This window comes from Pteronotus mesoamericanus, unplaced genomic scaffold (assembly GCF_021234165.1).
Source record: "Pteronotus mesoamericanus isolate MK-2021 breed Mesoamerican mustached bat unplaced genomic scaffold, CSHL_Meso_final scaffold_1186, whole genome shotgun sequence".
Taxonomy (NCBI): Eukaryota; Metazoa; Chordata; class Mammalia; order Chiroptera; family Mormoopidae; genus Pteronotus; species Pteronotus mesoamericanus.
This window is the reverse complement of record NW_026555302.1, coordinates 4,286,282-4,307,286: the sequence shown is the minus strand read 5'-3', so window position 1 is coordinate 4,307,286 and position 21,005 is coordinate 4,286,282. Positions and strand designations below refer to the sequence as shown.

The 21,005-nt window shown below is 43.3% G+C and overlaps 1 pseudogene; it reads right to left on the bottom strand.

Annotated features, from left to right (window-relative positions):
• Positions 1–2,390: 2,390 nt before the first annotated feature.
• On the bottom strand, positions 2,391–4,046 carry LOC129081856 (lysine--tRNA ligase-like; annotated as a pseudogene).
• Between the last annotated feature and the right edge of the window lie 16,959 nt (positions 4,047–21,005).

Here is a 21,005-nt window from a genome sequence, read left to right as displayed (position 1 = left end):
GGGTTGAATGTAAACTACTTGTGTTTACACTTCAAAAATGGCTATGTTAGGTTTCCTGCTTCATTACCTTTGCACCTAAAATTTTGACCAGCACTGGCTCCACATCTCCTTTCAATAAGTAAACAAATCAGCAAAACCCCAGATGCTTGACAGGAACTCAACCCAGAAACAAATGTCAGAGTGAAATCTAGTCAATAAGGATGGAATGCATCTTGGGGCATGTAAATTATCTTGGTTTTCAAATAGCCCTCAGGAGTTGAGATGTTTATCTGATTCTCAAGATTGGAAGTCTCCCTCTTAGGATTTTAGACTTTTAGACTCCTCCAGGATTGGGTGATATATTGTGGAAAACTTTGTGGTGGTTGTGAAACAGACGTTGGACATTTTTCAAAACCTATTGTTGTTGCGTTGTTGTTGTTGTTAAGAAGTTGCTTCATCCATATACTCCTCTGATTTTAGGTCACTTCAGTCAGTGAATTTTTCCTGAGAACTCTTCCTCATTGTTCCAAAAGCAGTTCTCTGAAAAATCTATTTTAGAGACATAGTTAAAAATGACAGGAGTCAAAGAACCCGTCAGAAAGAACAGATGGTTACATTCTGTGAGAAACAAATGCTTTATTTAAAAGCTTCTTCTACCGCAGCATTAACCAAGAGAAACTGGTCTAACCCCTATCTGCTGTTGAGATCTGTCAGCCAGTTCCTTGTTAACATTGATACAAAAAGATTTGGATTTACAGTAAAAATATCTTTATTAGACCATTAAGATACAATGCTACCAAACAGGGGCTTGAATGAATACATGAATGGACAGACAGATAAATAAGTGTTCCATAAAGCAAGTTACCTAAAATATTACTGGTAGAATCTAGGAAGTTATGTTATTTATGGGTGTTCCCTGTCTAATTCTTTCTGTTTTTCTATATGTTTGAAACTGATTCCCTTACCAAGTTGACTATTGCTCTAAAAGTGAGATTAAAAATATACATTTTTTTTTCCTGAGCCCTGGATGATGTCCACACCAGTGGCTGTAGGACACCCTTCTAACTGTTATATCACTGCAAACGTAACGCTCACAATATGCCAGCGTTCGCACAGTTTTATTTTGGACATGAAATAATAACTTAATTATGTCAGGCAATTAAAAATGGTGACTACTACATTAGCGTCTCCTTAAGAAACCTGCCAATTTCCTTATTCATTCTGGCAGTGTGTGTGTGTGTGTGTGTGTGTGTGCGCGCGCGCACTCTGGAGAAAGTTTGGGGCGGGAGAGGGAAGAGGAGCAGTGAGGGAAGAATTGAATAAATGGGTCACACAATCTTCTGCCCCATTGAAGGGACAAAGAACATAAAAGAGTTTAAAATCTACTCTCCTAGGATGTATATGCTATAAAATTGTAGCGAAAGTGGCAACCCCTGTTGCCTTAAACAGTACAAAATTTAAAGGTATTTTTGTTTTTAATTTTTACCAGAACAATAATTCTTCTCGGTAAAAATCAAGTAATACAGAACTTATGAAAACTGATATTGCCCCTGGCCAGCTTTTGATTTCATTTTCACCTCTTTTCATTGTTTCTGTATTTAATTCTTTGGTTAGGTATTTCCACAAGTACAGTTACTACAATTGTAACTCTATATCCTAATTATAATATCAAGTTTTATCAATTAACTCATGAGAAATGAAAATTTATTTCACATTAACCTCTTCCTTCCCTTCCTCTTCACAATATTTAGTATCTGTATTCATTTTAATTCTTTTATTGGTGACTTTTGTGACTTTAAATAATGTAATTAAATTACCTGTTTCCACCAACTTTCTAGTACATCATTCCAACTTGGCAAATGGCCTTACCCTTCCTGTACCTCTCCCCCCACACCCCACATTCCGTCTGTCATCTATGTATTATTTTACATTGTCAAATATTTATTAACAATTACAATTTGTCCTGAAATTTCAACAATATTCCTGCTTTGTGGATTGACTCTGAAATTTGAAAAAAAAAACAACCAATAATGCCTACCTTCAAGTCACAACGTAAATATAGTTTACTGCTTGGCCCAGTTGTATAGTAGGATTGTTTTTCGTTGTCTTAGGTTTCATAGCAGGGTTCTTGAGTCACTGTAAAGAGACTGTTCCCAGCCTCAAAGCCAAATCGTTTCCTTTTTTCCAATGCGTCATTTGCCTACATCAACATCACTGGGTTTGCTTCTTACTGCACCCCGTTCCTTTCTCTTTTTTGTTGGAGACAAACAGTTTATTTGGTTACAAGGAATACAAATGGAATTCTTAATTCCTTTTCTCTCGCTTTGTGACTGAACTGTGATAGTCAAATGGACAGTAACATAGAAGGATTCCCTTGCGTTGCTTGTTGTTGGCAGAAGGGCAAGGATACCTCAGTTGCGTGACTTGCGATGATTATCTTGCAGACAAAGTACCACCTGTGTGCTCGCCAACGTATCAGCAGTTGCTACATTTTCCTTCCATCTTCGGGTTGCAAGGCAGGGAACAGAAGTGCTTCCTTGATGTTTGTTGGAGTCCGTGAGAAGCATGGTGACTTGGTGGGTGTTTGCTCCCCAGCCAACTGTGGGGGCAGCGGTAGTCCAGGGCATTGCAGAAGTTTTTGGCTATGAATGTGGCCTTATCATTGTCAGCAGCCTTGGCCTTGGTCTTTTCTTCAAATAGCTGCCACCGCCACTGCTGCCACTTGGGATGATTCATGTTGGGGTGGGCATTGCATATTTCTTTCTTCATGACAAACAGCTTTAAGTCGGAACCCCTTTAGAGTGGAGGTATTTGGCCAAAGGGCTCATTATCTGCGTGTGATCGCTGAAGAATGTAAGACTGATGCATGTCACTTCCAGGAACTCCCCAGCACGCTTATCTGGAGCCTGGCTGTGGCCCAAGGTGGAGGATATTCAACAGCTTTTCCATGAAGTTAGTTTCTGGCAGCTTCTCTCCCAGGGCTTTCTCAAACTTTTGTAGGGCCATCTGGACAGTAGGTGACATTGCTAACTGCCTGTGAAGCAATTCATCATCCCTGTGCTTTTCATGAGAATGTGACAGTCTGCAGGGGCCACATAGAACTCACAGGTGGTGGCCTCAGGATTGTGAGTCAAATGTGTTTCCCCATTACAGAGCTGGCACCCAGCGTCACGAACCCAGTCAACGCCATCAACCACCGGTCTCTTCTCGTAGAGTTCTGGGACAATTCTCATACACAAATTCATGTCCAGCTCATTGTGGTGGGGGATACAAGGCTCGGCCACAGCTCCCCCTGGGATGAACCTCATCGTGGGAGTGCCAATCGCTAGGAATCCTGACTCATCCAAGAATCTTCTTATATGTGTGATGGTCTTAGAGTAGATGATAAATTTCTGCCTCACAAAACCATTCAGGAACAAGGCCAGTTTTTTTGAGACAATAGCGTGTCTTGGTCTTTGAGGCCAGAGAGCAGCTGAGGTAACGTGTGCAGCAAGGAGACAACAGTGCGACCTCACAGCGAATGAAGCTGAGCTCACCCCTCTTGGTTTTCCCAGGATTCCCCTGACCTCCAATGATGTCTCCTGATGCAGTCTGCTATTGATATGAATAAATTCTCCTTCTGATTTATAATTCCTGGAATGGGCTATGACTTGCAACTTGACTGGAAAGTCATAGAAGATGAGCTTTTCCTCCAAAGCTCCTTTGGCATGGATCCTACCTGCGGCATTTAAGGGGATGTCACTCAGGTGGTCCCGAGCTGCAGGTGGCTGTATTCTTGAATGAGAAGAGGGAGCAAGACGTCTAAAGGGGCTTGGGTTGGTGGACTGCGGGGCCACGGAGAGCCGTGGATTGGTCCAGGCTCCCCCCTCAGCTCCCACACCATTGTCAGTGGTGAGGTTGGTGGCAGTTGCTGTGGCCCAGCTTAGTTGTTTCTCACTGAGCTCCTTCTGCTTGGCTTCCTCCTCTGCTACTTTCTTCTCAGCTTCCAGGCCTCTCTTTAGCTCATTGGTGCTCAGTTTATGTTCAATGTCGTCTACGTTCACCTCAGCCGCCTGCACCATGGCCATCCCTCTGGAGGGCCGGACCTGAAGGAGCATCACACATTTCTCACAGAGTGTTTTTTCCCAGAGTCCTTTTTGCACCTCTTATTTGATAGAAGCGGGGGCATTTCCACATTTTATGATACCCTCGATTATTACCCATTTCAAGTGCATGTTTAGTCCTTTGTGACTTCTCTCCTGGTCCCCTCTGGCTGCTTGCTCCAGCCTGGATTGAGGTTTTCTAGATCCACTGTAAATATCACCCTGAAAATTCCCGTCATTGTTTTCATTGGTTGAGTTAACTGTTTCTCGACTCCAATGTCTCCCTTTTTCTTTTTTATTCCAGTCATGCTGGAGTACCTTTTCCAGTGACTGAGACAAGCTGCTTGCAAACTACATTTTTAAAAATGCTTCTATGCTTTAATCTTCTCTCATGATTGGCCAAGTAGAGAATTTTAGGATGAGAATAATTTTCTTTAATGTCTTTAAAGCACTCCACCTCCTGTTTCTTAGCATCCAGCATATTCTTTAGAAGTCTGATAACAGTCCGACACTCTGTCTTTTGCAGGTGAACTGTGGCATCTCTCTGAATGCTTTGCAGATCTCTTCTTAGTGTTGGGTGATTTTATGAGGTTGCACTCAGGTATAGGTCTTTTTAAAATTCATTGTGCTGAACACCGTACCTGGTTTTCAGTTCCAGGAATTTCTCTTCTTTTTATAATACAATTTTTTTTCTTATCTCCTTCCCCCTCCCCCACCCTGAAACTTCTATTAATAGGATAATGGCTTTCTTGGATCACTCTTCTAATGTCTCATTTTAAAATCTCATCTCTCTCTCTCTCTCTCTCTTTGACTTATTCTATGTTCTGAGAGATTTTCTCAACTTTAATTTTCAATTCTTCCATTGAATGTCTAATTTCAGTAATCGCTCTTCTAGTATCCAAGAGCTCTTTGTTCTTCTCTGATGGCCCTGTTGAGGACACCATCTGTGGCCACCATGGAGGTGCACCCCCAGATCTCCCTTTGGGCAGAATGTGCTAGAAGGCGTGCAGATAACTGAGGACTTTTGGAATCCACTGCCACACTCAGCCTGGGCCCTCACCCACGGGGAGGCTCCCAGGCTGGGGCGGGGGCTCTAGAGCCCGGTCACTCTGCAGGCGGGCATACCCAGTGGGCTGGCTGGGACTTTCTCAGACTTCACTGCAGTCTGAAGTGCTTAGTTCTTCCTTTTTCCTTCCCCCTCACCCTTCAAAGCTGTTAGACGTGTGTCACAAGCTGAAGGCCCTCTCTGCGTACTTCTGTTCCCCCAGTTCTTTATCTTTCAGAAACATTACCGCCCCCCTGCCACCAATACTTCTTACTCTGTCTTGGCTTTTGCTTCCCAGAGACTAGAACTGACAAAGTGTTCCATCCTTGTTTTGTGAATTTACTATCTTCTCACATCTCTCTGAACATATTTTACTTATTCCCATCATGCCCAATACATCTACCAGGTGGCATTTTAGTCATTATAATGATTTAATAGACTTGAGGCACATTGCAGTAAACTGAAATTAAATAGAAAAAAAGATGTCATCGACACATCAAAAAAAAAATCAAGAAGTGGGGCTAGGAGTACCCCAACCCCAAGTTTCCAGAGAAGACAAAACTTTTCCTAATTCTAATAGATGAAATAATATTGCAATAGCAATAAAAGCCGGGTCCTGTTCTATCAGTTATTGCATAAAATTTTCAGATTTTCTGGCTAAATATACAACGAGCTCATTCAGGTAACATGCAGCAGGCGCCCTGCACTGCCTTGCACTTTTTGTTATCCTAGTAATTGCCCAAGTAATGTCTTGCCCTGGATTTTAGGATCATTGGAGGCAGGGATCATATCTTCTTTTCAGTGCCTGATAATACTGACAGTAATAACGGCCATTTCTGGTATGGTAACTATGCACCAGGTAAGATGGTAAATGCTTTATGTCCATTGTTTCCGTAATCCATGCAAATGATCTAATTTCACAGATGAGAACACTGAAGGCTACGTCAGAGGCCCAAGTTCCTAAGGTTAGGAGAAGACACACATCTGCCTGCCCCCAGGGTCTGGGCTCTCGGTCACATCCACATACAGTCTCTGCTGTGCCTGACATAGAGAGGACACCGATATGTTAAGCTACACATGCAAATAGGTAATAAAAACTCACCAATGCCATGTCTTATGTATTCTATAGGCTTGTGATAAGGAAGGAGTGGATATGCTCATCCAAGGAAGCTGCCTATATATTGAAAGGATCTTTCTAGAAGGAAGCACTCTGTTTATCAATATCACATCTTGTTTCACGTGAAGTTTCCTGATGCTGTGGAATTCTCATAATAAGCCACTTGTTACTCTTTGAAATATAGATGCTGATTAGGAGGCAGCAGATAACAAGTCTTTTCTTTTCCCTCTTTAGGGCCTCTGTGGGAAGGGAGGCGATGTGTTAACGTGTGTATACTTGCTCTCTTATAGGAAACCATCTCTATTTATTAGATCTTCTTCTCCCCCTGCCCCTGGAGAAGCAATTAAGCCAAATCATTGACCTTCTTTGCAGTAGCTCACGAGTCAGTTTTCTTTCTATGGAAGAAAAGGTTTGGGGAAAAAGGAAATGTCATTGATCCAGAATCAGAATAAATAAGTTTATTCAAACAACATGCATAAGAATTTGGCAGTATCTTTTGTGATCTTTTTCCCCCCAATATTCAGAAACATGAATTTGATAACAAATGTCATCCTTTTTCTTCTTGCAATTCCTTTGAGCACCACACATAGCTCATCAGGGATTGCTTCTCATGACAGTTACAACTTTGCAGTTAGTAGTTTATCAGAAGGTTAGGGTTTGTCCAGGAATTGAATGTGGGACCCCACTTCCTCCTCTTGGAACAGTTTAATTATTCAGAGGCAAAATTCCATTTGTTTTTCCTCCTAATCTTTTCTACCACCAGCTTATAATGCCGTAACACACATATTCACTGCCTTAACTCATCCCTTTAGAAGTTACCAGAATATAAAGTGCTGAGCCCAGTCTTTAGAATTGAGCTGTGACATGGTCCAGGAACTGGTATGCAAGGATGTTTGCAAACTAAGGCTGGCTAGTGTGCAGGTACCGTTTCAGCTGATGGCCAATTTAAGGGTCTTTGGAAAACACACAAGCGAACCCCCTCTGGACTCTAGTTGACAACATTTAGCTTCTACTTGACAGTGTCAAGTCCCCTACTCCACAGGCAGCCGAGGTGTTTGCTTTTTCTCAAATCTGACTTAAGGCAAGCAAAACTTGAAAAACTTAAAGCATTGGAAAGAAAGATGGAATTGATCTGAAGGACAAGGAGACAATTGCCTAATGAGCTGAAGTTCATTCATTCTACAAATATATGTCAGTTACTTACCACTCAGTTTTGCTGTGAATCTAAAGCTTCTCTAAAACTGAAGTCTAATTTTTTTAAAGACAAAACAAAAATAAACAAATAAAATAAAGAATTTGGTTCTATTGTACAAGAAACTCTGGAAGGGTACCCCCACTACTACCTTTGACAGTGGGCCATGAGGCAGTTGGGGAGGGAGCTAGGAGTGAGACCTTTTACTGTATACCTTTTCACATTTTTTAAATTTATAGGATATGTGAATGTATCATTTATTCTAAAATTAAATTATTTGATGTGGGTGCATTAGGTTCAAACAATCTAGTTTTGATTCCTGACCCCACCACCATTTAATAGCTGGGTAGAGTTGTGACCTAAACTCAGTGGCTGAGTTTCCTCAGGTGCAACACAGAGTTAGTACTAGTTCCTACTTTACTGGGGTGTTTTGAGAATTAAACAAAGTAATTACATGTAAAGCCATTAAATCAGTGCCCTGCTCCAGTAAGGGTTGTGTGGGTGTTTGTGTATTTATCAATGATAATATGAAAGTGATGTTCTCTAGAAGTATTTAATTTTCAAGTGGTATGTATGACTTTTTCTGGTGATTAGAATTATTGGTAGAACTGGGCATGATTTTATTTAGTTATTTTTGTTGTGCTTAAAATATTTTCCAAATTTTCTATAAAGATCATGCAAGTGTGATGAGAAAATAAATAAGGTATTTTTTAAAACAAATCTATCCTCTTAACACATTTTCAAGTATACAGTACAGTGAACTATAGGCCCAGCATTGAATAGCAGAGTTTATTTATTTGCATAGCTGAAACTTTATACCCATTGACTAGCAACTGCCCTCTCTCCCCTCCCCCAAGCTTCTGGAAACCACCATTTCACTGTGTTTCTGTGTTTGACCATTTTGAATATCTCATATAAGTGAAATCATATAGTATTCGTCCTTCTGTGATTGGATTGGCTCATTTCGCTTACCATATTCTCCAAGTTTTATTCACATTGTCGTATATGGCAGAATTTCCTTTTTTTTAAAGGCTAAATAATATCTCATTGTGTATATATACCACATTTTAAAAATTCATTCCACTTAGGTTGTTTCCAAATCTTGGCTATTGTGAATAATTATGCAATGAATATGGAAGTGCAAATATTTCTCTTCCAGATCCTGACTTCAGTTCTTTTAGATAAATACTCAGAAATGGGATTGTTGAATTATATGGTGCTTCCATTCTAATTTTTTTAGGGATGTCCATAATGTCTTTTGCAGTGATCTCAACATTTCATGTCCCCACTGACAAGGTACAATGATTTCCTTTTTTACCAGTCTTCTTCAATCCCCAGTATTCTTTTTTTTTTTTTTTCTTTTTTTGGATAATAACCATCCTGAAAAGTGCAGAGTGATATCTCATTGTGGTTTTGATTTGTATCTTCCCCTGATGGTTAGTGATATTGGAACATCTTTTCATGTACCTGTTGGCCATTTATATGTCTTCTTTGGAAAAAATGTCCATTCAAATCCTTTGCTAATTTTTAAATCAAGTTATTTGTTGCATGCTTTTGAATGGAAGGAGTTCCTTATATACTTTAGATATAAACCCCTTGTCAGGTATATGGTTTGCAAATATTTTTCCCATTCCAAAGGCTGCATTTCACCCTGTTAATTGTTTCCTTTGCTGTGTAGAAACTTTTTAGTTTTGATGAAGTTTGAAAAAGACTTGTCTGTTTTTGCTTTTGTTTTCTGCGTTCTTGGTGTCACAGCCAAGAAACCATGGCCAAGGACAAGGTCTTGAAGTTTTTCCCTTAATGATTTCTTCTAGGATTTTTAGTTTCAGGTCTTACATTGAAGTCTTTAATTCATTTTGTAAGGTGTCCAGTAAGTTTCTTTTTCAAAAATAACCTAAAAACTCATGTCTGGTCTCAGTCTTAAACACTGCGCAGTGGGTTTGGCCTTCACCTCAACCCTGCCCTGAGCCTCTGAGAAAGCCTGGCCCATTCACTCACTAACTTTTGCATTCTCTGGCTTTTGAGATAATTACGCCTGCAGGTTCAACACACTTTTTCCTTGGTTCCTTGTTTGCTTGTTTATTTTTCCATTGTTTTTCTTTATCTAATTTTTTTTGTTTTGGATTTATTTATTGCTGCTGCAATTTTTGTATGCACTATAAACCGTAATATAAGAAGTGGAACAATTCACAAATTCACTCTACGTACCTACCATTCCCTGAGGCCATGCCCATGCAATGACTGACCGATATACTAACTTTATTAATGGCTTGTAATGGATTAATATGTTAGCCCTCCAAGGTAATATATTGACATTTTAAACAGACACCTTATGCTAAAAGACTTCCTGGTGAGGGATCATCAGAGGCTGGTACACACTGATGTAAGGAAGTTTTTTTAAAAATTTTTTATTGGCTTCATTGGGGTGGCATTGGGTAATAAAATTATATAGGTTTCAAGTGTACACTTCTATAAACATCACCTGTATACTGTATTGTGTGTTTACCACCCAAAGTCCAGTCTCCTTCACTCACCCTTTATCCAATTTCCCCCTCTTCTGCCTCTGCCCACTCCCATACTGATTGTTGTCTGTGTCCATGAGTTCTTTGGGATTTTTCCCTAATTGTTTACCTTTTTTTACCCAGCTTCCCAGCCCCCGGTCCCTCTGACAGCTGCCATCCTGCTCTGCATCTAGGAGTCTGTTTCTATTTTGGTTGTTAGCTCATTTGTTCATTAGATTCCATGAAGAAACATATGGTATTTGTCTTTCTCTGACTGGTTTATTTCACTTAGCATAATGTTCTCCAGGTCCATCCGTGCTGTGGCAAAAAGTAAGACTTCCCACTTTTTTACGGCCGAGTGGCACGCCATTGCGTAGGTGCGCGACAGTTCCTCGCTGTTTTTTGTAAGTCCCACTGCCGGCTTTAGGGTCCTAACTGCAGCCCTACTCCTGACCCTCAGGACTAATGCAGTGCATTTGTTTACAATTCGAACTTTGATTGTACTTCAACTTGGGTGCCAGACAAAACACACTTGGCTGTTACCATGGCTACGCCGGCCCTGGTTATCCCCTAAGCTGTGGGAGCGGTTGGCAAGGAGGAGGTTAAGACAGTTCACATTTTACGCAGAAGAAATATCGATTGCCATGGTAAAAGAGTCAGCATCTGGGCATCATGTCCAACCGAGGAAGTACAGAATTTATAAAAGAGCCATCTGACTTTCTAATGTGACGTGGTAAGCGCACCTTCTTGGAAAAGCATTTTACAGAAAAACAGAATAGCATGACACCCAGCTGACAGTAAAGACAATTCCATCAACAGCTGCTGGAGCTGCTCCGCGCAGCATTCCGGGGCTGCGTGATTCGTAAAAACAAACGGTAAAACGTCGCTATTTGGAAGAGTAAGTAAGGATGAGAGAGCCGTACGCGAACGCTTGGAGTTTTAAAGAAAGGAGGGCGATGTGGGGCCATTTCCAGCCCGAGGGCTACACTGGGTTGGACAGCCAGAGGGAACTGTCCTGATGGTTGGTCCTATCCAAAATCTTTGCATTCTGTGCATTTCCAAGAGGTAGAGAACGCAAGTCATTACTGTGTTTTATGGGAACTATCAATAGGCAGAATTTGTGCACCAGCACACACTTAACGTTTGAAACAATTCCCTTTACATGGATATTGGAGTGAGGAAAGAAAAGGTGAGACAAAAAGTTAATATTTCTGCTGGCTCAGAAACATCTATAGTCTATTTCCAGCCACTAACATGGAAATATCTATCTTTGGATTCTTCAGTATCAATTTTATGCTTATATAATTTTCTAGAGAATGTTTAACTCTAAACTGGTAATGTAATTTTTTTTCCTACAAGTATACTTCACCCTGGTAGATATGTGAACCAGGTATTATGAAAGCTAAAATGTATACTTTTATTTCTCTTCCTTCTCCTCCTCTCCTCTGTAAGTTGTAGAAAAAGTAGCAGAAAGTTTGCTTAACACAGAGAATCGTGATCAAAAGAATACAGAGTCACATAAATTTAATTTTGATACTCAGCTAGTACTTGCAGTAATAATTAATCAGCAGTTCTAGAGTGCTCTGTAAATGGCCCTACATGACACTTATATGTGCACTGAGTAATTAATTTTGCTTTATAACTATATCCTGAGGGTCCTCCATAGAAAAGGAGCAGTGTAAAAAGCCACAAAAGAGAAGGACTAAGGAAATATTGTTTACCAAGCATGTAATATATATCAACCCTGTGCTACACGCATTGTGAACCTTAACTCTTTTACTCTCCTCCAGGCTCTAAAGAGGGCCATCTCTGTCCCGATGATGATGATGATGTCGATGGTGACAATGACCTTGGTGGTGGGGACAATGATGGCTACAATTATTGAAACTTTATGTGTGCCAGGCACTTATATCTTCACTCAATCTTTATGCATTCAAAAATCATTTATTGCATGCCCACACTGTGAGCCAGACGCTGTGCTGGGCACTTGCGATACGTCGACGTACAAAACACACAAAAATCCTGGCGCTTGGGAAAGATTCGCTGCTGAGAGTAGCCCTGGAGACTTTCGGGCAATACACATATACATAGGGAACAACAGAGAATATGTTAAAGGAGATACGTGCTTCGAAAAAAATAATAGATCAGAGCATTTGGAATAAGAGCGGTGGTTCAGGTCGCAATTTTAAATCAGGTGGCGATCGTGGCAGTGGGAGGTGACACTTGAAGCAGCAGGAAAGGTTGGCCACACGGGTATGTCCGAGAAGAGGGGTCCGTGCAGAAGCGACAGCCAATGGAGAGGCCCTGCATCGGGAGGGCAGAGTGTTTGGGTAGGGAGGCCAGCCGGGCTGGGCGGGGGAGAGCCGCGGCCGGGGGCGGGTCAGCAGGGCCCTGCCGGCCAATGGGAGGAGATTGGCTTTCACTCTGAACGAAATGATGTATCCTTGGAGTGATTGGAGCAGAGGCTTGACACGGCCTAACACATACTTTTAAAGAATCACTACGGTGGCTTTGTTGAAAATAATCCTCCACCTTGCAGCGGTTTTCTGTGTTTCCTAAACTTCCACTTTTACAAATGAGAAGCTGGGGTAGAAAAAACAAGTAACCTTTGAGTGAGCGGCAGAGTCTTAAACCCAAGCCAGGCACCATCTGCCTTCCAAGCCTGGACTCATTTTATAACTGCCTTGAAAGAAGAGCGTCTAGGTTCGCTTTAGTTCAAGTGCGTGATGACCGAAATACAGATTTCGGGTATAAGAAACAGCAGGATATTCTATTACGCTTGGTATTTGGAAGGCAAAAAACAAAAACAAACAAACAAAAAAAAAACACCAAAAAAACAAACCCTCATGGATTAATTTAGCAAGTGACTACTCAGTGCCTATGTTTGTAATCACCATGTGAAAGAGTCAAGGTACAAGCCCACCGCTTAGGTAGCTCATGGTCTAGGAGGAGAGAGACGGATATTAAATATGTGTAATAAAGTATTATAGGATTCATTTTAAAAGAATCTATAAGCTGAAGTGGGAGTAAAGAAGAAGGGGTCATTTGTAAGGTGGAGGGGGTAAGTTATGGTATGTGGCCCTTTGCAGTTGGCCTAATCCTTTCTCACATCTAATGTTTTCTACTGTCTAGTAGTTCACTTGCTCTGAGTTTGGTTCAAATGGCTGGAAAAGCAAGATTTTATTTTTTCTCTTGAGGTACTTTCCAGGAAAAAAAGCAAAGACTTTCTCTTCTGAAGCTTCCCCTGGAATCTTGCCACTGACTTCAGTTTTATCATTTCAGCCTGCTGAATTCTTCAGGGTGGGACACATTGCAGACCAAAATCCGGAAACCAGAAGGGGACAGAAGGCTGTTGTCTATGCCTTTGATGTCAGTGAACCCTGTTTCACGGCGTGTGCATGTGTGCGCACGCGTCTCAGATTCCCGGAGGTCCTGCCAGGCCTGCGCTGTCCCTCCACGGGCCTCCCTCCACCCCTTAATTTTTTTGTTGAAGAAGCTTAATCAGTATTGTGTCACTGTGTTGGAGGCGGTGCCTCTGTTGGATAAGCAGTCACATTGCCGTCAGTTTTCTCCACGTGACCTCTCGACTCTCTGCTCCTTTTCCATCTGCCTCCCTGGCCACTCCTTTGGCCTGACCCTCCCAAGGTCCCCAGCCATCAGAGAGGCAGCTTTGTGAAACGGAAACAGGATGCCCTATGGGCACCTGGTCCATGCTGCTGCCTTAGGACGTCCGATTCTGTGATGTGCTGAACTATGCAACACTGAGAAACCCATGTACCCCGCTCATCAGCAACCCAGACACAGAAGGATCTCCTTCTCAGGGTTGTATTAAATAAGGTAACCCATGCGATGAGCTTGCCCCATGACTAGTGCTCGGTGAAGATAGCTAGTCATAGGGTTATTATAGTGACATTATCTCCTCACATGTGAATTTGCGGCTGTTCTGAGCACTGGGTCATGGCCTTGATCAACAAGAATAGCCACGGGTCCCTTTGAGGAGGGGCTCCAGTGGGCTGGCCACTGGCTTTACTTGCATCCCTGCTGTTAACCCCGGCAGTTAACCCCAACCCCACCTGAGAGGAAGGGCCCGAAAGCCCTATTTATGGACTTAGCTTGGTGAGATCTGAAAAACAAACAGCGGACAGAGGTTGGGAAGTCATAAGCCCCACGCTGAGATTTCCCCTCAGCAGCTTCCCGGCAGTAGCTTCACACCAGGAATTAAGAAAATATTTGTGTTCCCAAAATCTTGCTCTGGGCACCAGCCCAGGGGAGCTCAGTGTTTAGAATGCTGTGCCCTTAGCAGTCTGGTGTCAGACTTTACGAGGCAAGAATAACGACAGCAGGCGGGAGCCGTCCTTGGAGTTTCTAGGGAGCTAATGAGGACGTCACTGTCAAATCGCCAATGAACACTGACCCACTGTGCCTGTTCTCCAGGGCTGCGTGCGGGGGGCCGACGTCACCCAGCCCTGGGGTCAGCTTCCTCCCTGCTCCACTCTGTGCTCCCAATGGCTTCTTATCCAATCCCTTGGCCCTTGGACGGGAGACACACTGGGGACAGGTAACAGCCGTAAAGGTTGGAGATGGCTGCTCCCTGAAAGAGCTGACCCCTGATTCATGGGCTTGAGGGTGAAGCAGAATCCAAACTCCTCAGCAAAACCCATAAGCTACACACAGGAAGTGCTTTTCTGTTTCCTGGGACACGTTCAGAGTCGTGGCCCCCAGAGGTGGCAGTGGGCCTTTCTTGGGGCACACATCCACGCCGCAGACATGACTAGGCCATCCCTGCATGCAAGCCCGGCAGGCTGCGGAGCTCCTGGCCTGCAGCCAGGGTAGGGAACGGGGGAGGCAGCTGGTCAGACAGCAAAGCGAGCACAGGCAATGGGATTCGTGCAGTGACAGAAAATAATGTGCTCAGGGAGCACAGTGGAAGTGGCCGTTAACCCTGACCCCACCTGGGAGGAAGGGTCTGAAAGCCCTATTTATGGGAATGCAGCCTGGTGAGATCTGGAAAACAAACAGGTCTCCTGATGGCTTAAAAATTGCTCAGTGACGAACTCCTGCAAAGGCAAAGATGAAGCACCTTTGATTTGCTTTGTGTCGTATCTGCCACGGAGTTGAAAGCTCAGGGACACTGAACATGGTGGAACCACAGCAAAGGTCCAAGGGGGTGGCATTTGCTGGCCGTTGTGGGCAGAGTGGAGGAGGGGGTGCCTTCGGTATGGATGAACTGGCTCCGCGCTTGCTCTGGAAAAAGCCATCTCTCTTCCTTCCAGAATAGTTTTCATCCACCTTCTTAGGTGATTCAGGCCACATCAGTTAAACTCCGGTCTTCAATCTCTCTGTCCACCAAGCTGGCAGTTGGGAGCCTCCCCACCCTACAGAAGCATCGAGGAGGATGGCAGTCTTAGAAGGGTGCTTTCTGTTTCCAGAAAGAAAGATGGTTTGAACATCTGAGGTGTTATCATTTTCAGGGTATGACTCAGTAAGGGCATCATCACCCTTGGGGAACTAAGCCATGCCCGAGACACATGAGCTGGGCGAATGTGTTCAGGCATGTCAGGCTAGGCCTGAGGGTCATCGTTGCAAATAAGCCCCTGGAGTGAGCCCAGGGTCGGAATGCGCGCCTGGGATGGAGGCGGACTAGCGCCATCGTCTCTATGCTCAGATAAAATCAGCCCCCTCTGGGGCCATGTGTCCCATTCCAGGAGCTTCAGAGGAGAAGGGCTTTGGACAGGCTTCAGAGGAAAGCTGTCAAGATGATTGAAAGTCTGGAAAATAATACCTGCAAGAGGAGGTTAAAGGACACCGATCTGGCATCAACCAGCTGTGTGACTTCAGATGAGTCACTTCAAGTCTTAGGAGCTCCGTGCCCCCTTCTGTAAAACCAGGACAGTGGCCTGGCTGAGCTCTTGGGGCCTCCCAGGTCTCAGAGCATTTTTATAATCCAGAAGGAGAGGAAGCTAGACGGGAACTTTATCATTCGTTTTAATTACATGCCTATCTGTTACACATCTGTCTTCCTTAGGGGAGACAGAATAAAAGAATAAAGGTGAAGGCTGTAGATGAAGATATTTTGCTAAAGCAAAACTGATGCAGTAGAGGGCTTTTCCCAAACAGACGGCAGAATTCGGAAAAAATAAGTGGAGCTAAAGTTTGTGTTTGAAATGATGTTTCAGTTCTCATGTCTTCAGAGATGACAAGCTGCCTTTCCCACCTGCAGTCCCCTTGCCCCATCCATGTGGTCCTGAGAACCTCTTGTTTCCTCTGCTTGGGGCAGGGGAGATGGGAGTGGTAACAATTCTGTTCCCAAAGAGATGCCGTTAATTTGCACCCACATGCACTGACTACAAGTCACTGCAGGGCACGAACGCCACGTAAAAATAGGAGAGAGAGCAGCCACAGAAAAGCCTCACCCTTGCTTTCGCGATGCATCCTGAGTCAGGGGCTGCCTGCCAGGTGCTGGGGACATGTCCCCAAGAAGTCCCAAAATGTGACTGGCCCCTGAAGGTACCAGCCTCAGAGTTCTACCCACAACCTCTTCATCCTCCACATCCACCTAGGAGGAGGCGCAGCTTGGGAGCTAGAGTAGGGGAAGTGTGGAACAATCTGTGATAAAGTTTGGAAAACAGAGCTCTAGAGCCCCTGGCTCCCATTCCTCACTGCTTGGCGCGTGAGTGACTCAGCCCACCAACCAGCCCACCTGGTTCAAAGGCACCAGGTTGTGTTGCACGGAGTGTGAGAGCCCAGGATCACAAAGTGGTGTGTGAACTTAAAACACACAAAGCATCAGAGGAATCACAAAGGAATAGAAACGCCCAGTTTACAACCCCATGTCCCTGGCATATACAAGTCTCCTTTAAAAACCCTATTCTTGTGGAGCTCCTATGCTTGTTCCTACCTATGCTAAGCCTTCAACAGACTTTGATCACCTTTGATTATCTGATTTACCTGAAGAACATCTGACCTCAATGAATCTGAAAAAAAAATTGCCTATAGATCAGTTTGAACGTCCACTTACCTCTATTGCTGTTTCTCCTAACCTCCCTGATTTTATCGCAGTGCATGGCACTTAGTAGGAGCTCGGTATGTTTTTGATACCTGAGGGACAATCCTTGATCTTGCCCCTGAAAATTGCAGCCCACTAGGTGCTTAGGATGGTATTAGAGTAATTTATTCAGAACTTAGAATGGTGGTAGCACTAAATTAATATTTCATGTCCATAGGGGCCACTGGGTGTAATGCGTATTTATAGAATTTTATTTTCCATCCGCAGTTTTCCTGCCCTACCTCATCTATCAGACAAATAAAGGCTCGCATCTGTGCTATAACTGCAGGTTGTTTTCACCGTGTCTGTATATGCACCATTACATAGTTCAAGCTCAACAGTAGAAGAGATAAATAGCAATCTTTTTCACTATTTAGGGCCACTCTCAGAGCTGGATTCTTTGATTCCACTTACACCTCTGTTTTTATTCTTGTTGTTTAACACTCCTTTGGAACTCTGTAGGTGCTGGATGATGGATGGATGGGGCGGGGGTGGCATGCACAATGCAAATCCTGTTATGCCGATCATCAGTACCCACTTAGAACTCCTGCGTCCTGCTCATCTTTATTCGAACTTCTGTTTCAACCTGAAAAGCTTCATTTGCAATGGTCCTCTTCACCTCATCACTTCCAGAATGTTCTTTAAGGCACCTCCATGGAAAGCCTTCTTTAGAGCCCTGGTGTCCTGGTCATACCCACTGTTCCTCCCCATGACCACACCTACCACTGCATTTGAACTCCTCGAGGAAAGAAGGTGTGCTTATTCATGTCTGAATTCACAGCACATAGCAGATTCGTAACACCTGATAAGTTTTTGATCGGTATATGCACTTGATATGTAATTGGCTGGCTATCAACTGAAAGTATGTTCTGAGAAAAAAACATTTTTCCCCTATTCCCTAAAGAAAAAAAACATGTCACTGTTCTTTGCTACAAAAGTTCCCAAACTGGAATGGCGCTTCCTCATCAGTTCTCAACTCTCCAAACGTTCCCTACCATCCTAGACCTTGACCTCCTCCCCGCCCTCTTACAAGGCAGTACCGGTTTCCTCACCTGCGCCCCCTGTTGGTAGTGTCTCTCGCCTCTAACCAATTTTACCCTCAGCTTCCACACTAATCTTCATAAAGAGAAAGGTTTGCTTTTGCCTTGAGCTTGCTCAAGAACCTATCATGGTTCCCTACCAGTGTTTCTTTTTCCCTAAAATGCTTCTTTTAGTCATTTTATCCTGAATCTATTCACTACATTTCCTCTTGCTCCACCCACCCAAGACAGATCGTCCACCGCAGTTCACTGGGCTATTTCCCTGCCCATCCCGTCAACATGCTGACACCTCTCCCTCTCACTCCAACACGCCTGCTGGGTGGCTCTGTTCAGTTCTTCCTTCCACCGCCAATGCCCTCACCTCCTGCGTATGCCTGATACCCTACCTAACCTCAGGGCTCATCCCAACCCCTCCACTCCAGCCCACACTCATCTCTTCTTTTCCTGGTTTCCTTTTACATTAATAGCTGGTACCTTTACTGTTTACTGTTCCCTGAGTAGTCCATATGCGGTCTTATCTTTTCCCAAACTTGATTGTAAGTTTCTGAGAAAATTATAATATTTCTTTTCTACCCTTCATTTTGCTTATCACAGTGGATCTGGCAAAGGTGTTGATTCATATCATCTCTTAAGAAGGAAAACATACGTTATTCACTGAGACTGATAAGAATGTTATGAGAGTCCAAACTGAAATGGTGTAAAACACCAAGAAACAAGCTCTGAATTTATTTAAGAGGATTAAAGTCGGTCCACATAGAAGGATCAGGCATATGATTACTTTTTATATATATTTAAGACATTAGACCCATTATTTTGATGATGGTAATAATAATAGTAATTATACTAATAGTAACCGTAACCATTATTTCATTTAGCGCACAGAACATTTACCGAGTAGGTACCATGTGCCGGCCTTGGGAGGGTGTAGAGCTGGTGGAACTCAAAGTAAATGAAGTATAAGCAGATAATAACAATACCACGTAGACTGGATAATGTTATACTAGTTGAAAAAAATTTTAATGTATTTTTATCTATGGTTTATGGAAAGACCCATTGAATCGGGGCCTTGATACAAGATACAGGATTTTTAAAGGGAGAAGATGGAAACTTGTAGAGTACTGAGAGACGACAGGAAGGGTGGGGTAGAGTAATAGCGCTAAGAGCAGCAAATTGCATGGGATTGGAAAGTACAGGATGTTTTTAGAGAACAGTCCGTTATAAATAGTCTGTTTAGTTGTAGCATAAAGTGTTGGGAAAAGGGATGGTATGGCAGAAAATATGGAAGGGTAGAGAGGTTCATTGGTACCAGGTTGTATAGGTACCAAGGGTTTGGACTTTCTGTGTAAGAAAAAAAAAGAAGCCATTGAAAGTTTTGGACCAAAGTTCTGGTTCTGATTGCAAACTTTTGCAGGATTCCGTGGCCTAATTCCTTTAGGATGTGGGAGAAGAAAAAGTTTGGCCTAGGGCAACCAATTTCTTTTTGCTTGAAATGGCAGACTTGAAAGAGATATGTCAAATAAAACTGAAAACTGCCGAACATCTCGGACAGCCAGGAGCGTGCTCTCTAATGTGTGGGATTTTGCTAAATGTGTAATATTTGCATGTTTCCAGCGTTGTCATAGGAGCAAGTGGCCTGTTTTTGAGAATGCGGATCCCTGGTGTTTCCTGGCTAGCACAGGGTGTACTTTTATTTGAGAGGTTGGGTGTCTGGAGCCCTAACCGGGTGCACGTGCACCTTCTGGAGCTGCAATGATGGGATGGCTCTTTCAACCTTTGGCAAGAGTGCCCACTGAAGAAAATATAAATCAGGCAGACTGACATCAAAAGCAATTCATTTTCACTGACAATTGCATTTGCATTTATTTACTCCGAATTAATATTTACGGGAAGGGGCAACTCGTGTTCATTTTCTTTGGATCATTAAAATGTGCTCATCTGAGCCATGAACAAAGGCGGCCGTGCCCAGATATCAACTAGAACAACGTGATTAGTGATAATTGCAACACAGCTCTTCTGTAGCATTTCATGGAGTCTCGCGTGATTACCGAGGCCGCGGGCAACCCCGGCAGGAGGGTGCGAGACAGGTGGTTCTTTGTGGTTCCCACCCCCCCAGAGAGATCTGAGGGGGAAAGGAGGCTGCCGTGCAACTACTGTCCTTCAAAAGCCTTTCAACACCTCAGTTAAATGGGTGGGGAAAGTGATGTTACCCTAGTGCTACACATTTTTTAAATTTATTTTGGAGATGGTTTGGGGGAGTATTCATGGAATCAGGGCTTTGGTAGAGAACACAGAATTCTAACAGGGAGAAGGAGGACCTGGGTGGAGGGGAGCAGGAATGCCAAAAGGAGCAAATGCCTTGGGCTTCGAAAGCATAGCATAAAATGAGCAATTCCATGTGGAGAAAATGTATCGTTATTGTTTGGTGTTAAGCATGAGCACTTTAAATAGTAAGGAATGGTCTTACCCATCAGAGTGCCTGGGTTATATTTTGCAAGCCACTTCTCAGATAATTAATACATTGAAAACAAAATTGAGGGACTCTCATAAAGCAAGGAGCAGTGAAAGAATGGGGAAAAGTATGTTCACGGGCATGTTCTGGAAAGTGCCCGCCTACAGAGTCTGGGCGTACAGTTCTTCTGGGAAGTGAGCAGTCTTGAGTTTCAGGTTCTTGGCTGGAAATGCTTCATCTCAGAGTCCCTCCAGTTCACCTCTGACCTGAGGTACATACATGCTCATTCTCTACAGTTACTGAACACTTCACTGTTGTGCACATAGTAGGTGCTCAAAGATTGCTTGCTGAGCAAATCCTCAAAGATACTTCAACCGCCTGCATTTCAATGAATCTCAGCCCGAGTGAAGAGAGCCTCATACCTGCCCCGTTGCCGAAAGGGGCAGATCCTGATTCCTGACAGAGGTTCTCCCTTGGCTGCTTTGTTCAGAGTTATCTCTGTTTTTTAACGTTAGTTTGTTTTCCTGTGTTATTGATAAGGCTCAATTGACCGCA